The sequence below is a fragment of the Prosopis cineraria genome, unplaced genomic scaffold, assembly GCF_029017545.1.
Source record: "Prosopis cineraria cultivar Desert tree isolate PC_DT_omini unplaced genomic scaffold, ASM2901754v1 PC10, whole genome shotgun sequence".
Classification (NCBI taxonomy): domain Eukaryota; kingdom Viridiplantae; phylum Streptophyta; class Magnoliopsida; order Fabales; family Fabaceae; genus Prosopis; species Prosopis cineraria.
The window spans coordinates 16596040-16599981 of NW_026555341.1; positions in this window are offsets into that span (position 1 = coordinate 16596040).

Below are 3942 nucleotides of genomic sequence, written 5' to 3' on the forward strand. Positions count from 1 at the left end.
ATGGTAGACTTCTCATTGTGGTACCCACTTAGAATTGTAGAGAACGCCCTGGTAAAAGTTGAAAACCTTTGCTTACTAATAGATTTCATTATTCTAGAGCTTGCAAATGACATGGAATTTTTCAAATTTGCTAAGCCTACTAAATTCCTTATCTTTAAAGATAATATCTATACCTCACAAGAACAAATGCCCCTCTCCTCCTTGGATGGTACCTCTTGACATTTGTAGCAAGACTGTGTAGCTAAATACATTAAATGTAGCGCTTATTGGGGGGTCTCAATTTTCTTTTTTAAATTCTTTTGATTATTTCCATTTTTTTATTGTTTTGAATTTCTTTTTATTTTTTACATTTTGTTTTAGAAATCCCATTTAATTAGACTAAATAGATGAAGAGATGTCACTTGAAGGACCATGATCACTCCATCTTGTGCTTAATCCAAGGAAGTAGTAGTCTCCTACCTTCCTCTCTTATTTTGACTTTATTTTCAATTTCACATTAAAGACACTATAACATCTTAAGTATGGGGGAAGGGTCTATCATGATAGTTTCCTATTGCTTATACTAATGTAATTCCCTTAGTATTGTACATGCTATAATTGACCTTAATCTTGAAAATTTTGAATTTTTTTTAGATTTTTGTTTATTTGTATTGTTTTATTTAGCTATATAATTACTGAGGGCAACTATGTGTTTGATAAAGAATTTAAGGCTACCAAGACCCTATGGGAGTTTATCAAAAATATACTTAATGAACTAATTATCTATCTTATTTATTCATGTTTATTTATTCATGTCTATACTTGTGGTTCTGAATTGGAAATGGTCAATTTCATATTCAAGCATCCAACTTTTAAATAGTATAATGTATGGTTGTAAGACTAGTACTAATAGCTAGGTGGCTTTAAGAGCTACGTGTGAACATTTGAATCACTCGAATTAGATGTTAGATGGTAAAATGATAAGCTCTAGAAGTAGATCTTGGAGTGCTGTCATGATAAGTTATTGTCATGACAATAGGGGTACACCGCAATGCACTGCATAATAAAAGGATTATTCTCTTTGTGCCATCTATCACAGCAGATATCATATGCACTGTGATGAATGGAGCAATTTGGAAGTTGCCCAAATTGCCCGATTTTGATTATTATATGTTATGATTTTTATTCATATGCTTTCATTACTTCATTTTACTTGTTTTAAAACATGATTCGAGCTCAAATATAATTTTAAAAGAGTTTTTTGGGATCCTAATCTTTTAAAATATTCTTTTAAACCCTTGAGTTATAATTATCTTATATAATAAATTTAATTAATCCTGATTATCATAACGGTGCTCGTGTTCATGTTGTGTTATGGTAATGTCAAGGTGAATATTACACACTTTCCTCCCTTCATTGTGGCCCCCTCCCCCTAGTTCCCTCCCTCTGTCATGGTCCCTACCCCCTACTACCCTCCCCTTGTCTCGGCCTCCTCCCCCCAACTCCTCTGCCTCCCCTTCTCCCCCTTAGTGTGTCGGCCTCCCTCCTCCGCCTCCTTCTTTCCTCTTCCTCATTTAAATAGGTATGATTCCTTTTGTTTTCTTTTTAAATTTTAAATTTTTAATTTATATATATATATATATTAATTATTGTTTAATTTTAGTTTTATTTTTAATTTTTGTTATATATTTGAGTTAATTACTTTTAATTATTTTTTTATGTAAAACTGCTTATTGGGAGTACTATTAATAGTTTCTTAATGCCCTATATTGTTGTTGATCAAATTATTGTTGTTTGAATTGTTTATGTATAAAATTATTATTTTTTCCTTGTAAAATTTTTTTGAACATCTAAGTTTTAGGGTAAAATATGCCAAAATTTGGTGAATTTCATTCTTTTCCCTAAAATGCTTTAAATTTAGTTGATATTGATGTTGATTGTTGTTGGGAGTACTGTTAATGGATTTATAAGGCCTTAAATTGTTATATGTGATTATTTATTTGGTGTAAAATAATGAATTTTCTCGTCAAATTTTTTAAATTTTTTGGGAGGTCTAATTTTTAAGGGAAACTTTGTCAAAACTTCTTAAATTTATTCTTTTCCCTAAATTACTTTAAATCTTAGATTAATAAAGAATTTACATTTTTGAAATAGTTTGAAGATGATAACATGCACATTAGTTTTAATTCTCCTTTAGGTAGTGACATATGGATCGTAATTGAATGAATGCTAGATGAACAAGTAATGAGTATGATAATCGAGTGAAGGAGATTTTAGAATTTGCTAAGAAAAATGTTATTAACAATAATAGAAGATTCTATTGTCCTTACGTAAATTGCTTGAATGAGAGGAAGCTAAGCGTTGTCGAAATAAAACAATACTTGGTTTGCAATAGGATTTGCAAAAATTATATGATATGAATTTGGCATAGTGAACGATTGAAAAATCATAGTGACACATCTCAATATGTGGAAGTTGATCATAATCATAGGTATTGGATTTGGTGTGAGAATCAAAGATTATTTTTAAGCACCCACTCATCCTAGCAGCTTGGGTGTTGTTATAAGAAAGGAGTTGGAAATTGAAACGACAAATATAAGGCAACAAGTAATGAAGGAAGCTAAAGCTTCATTTGAAGCCTACTTAGACTTGCTTGGAAATCTAACTTGCAAAAATGAAAGAGGAGATAATGATCTTTATGACCTCATGACAAGAGATGACTGTTCATGCATATACACAATCTCCTGAATTTCAAAGCATGAAAGGAAGTAATGTTCCTAGATGTGTGTCAAAGGGTCATTCAACTAGAATGAACCGTGTGAGTTATATTTAAAGGATCTTGATAGATGCTTAGTCTCTTTAGGCAGCATTACACTTTGGGACAAATCATCCACCACAAGCAAATGCAATAAGATCAAGTGAGAGTGGTGGTAGAAGATGTAAAAGTACTAGAGGCACTTGTCCCATTCCCTATTGATGAGGTCAAGATTGTGTCTGAAGTTGTTGGTACTTTTATCATGTGGCTTAAGAGGCTTGTAAGTATGGTTCAAGTTATAGTACATTTCATTAAATATTTCATGCATTTTATTAAATATTTCTTTCTTATCATTTTTTATTAGCTATCTCTTACCTTTTTATTTTCCCTTGCCAAACCTTCCCCCCTTGAAACCTCCACAACCCCTATTGCAACTGCAGCCACCATAGTTGGCTCCTCTTTAATAAATAATTTTATTAGCCTACAATAAAGAATTCAAAGAAAAAATTTTTGTAAAGGAAAAAGATGTTGTGTGCAACACTTGCCCCGAGTGTTATCCAAAATTACATAATTCAAATAAACTAAGTGTGGTTAAGGAGTTGATCCTCTAACCAACTTAAGAAATAAATCATTTAAAACCTTAAAAAATTATAAGTTCTACCTATAGCGTATGGAAGCAAGCTAGACGAAAGTGGAATAAAAAGATGCTATCATGACAGCATTAAATTGTTGTCATGACAACCCTCCTAGGCCAACTTTCAGGAGGCGCCGTTCTGTCATTCGACCTCCGATCAAAGTGATTTTAAAACTCACATGTCAAATTCAAAGGGTACTATAAGTGTACCAAATTTCAAAAAGATCCAACAGTCTGATTAAAAATTTGACATGTTAAAAGATTGGCTATTTTTGTTATCATGACAGCTAAAAAATTGTCATGACAGCACCTCCAGACTAACTTTTGGGGTGCATCATTTCATCATCCGACCTTCGATTGGAGTAATTCCAAAGCCTACATGTCACTTTTAAATAGTACTATTAGCATACCAAATTTTGGAAAGATCCAACGGACGGATTGAATTTCGTGCACGTTGCAACATTATTAATTATTACTGTCATGACAGCTCCTTCGGACCAACTTCCGGAGCGCGCCATTTCTCCATCCGATATCCGATAGACGTGATTCCAAAGCCCACACGAAGCTTATAAAA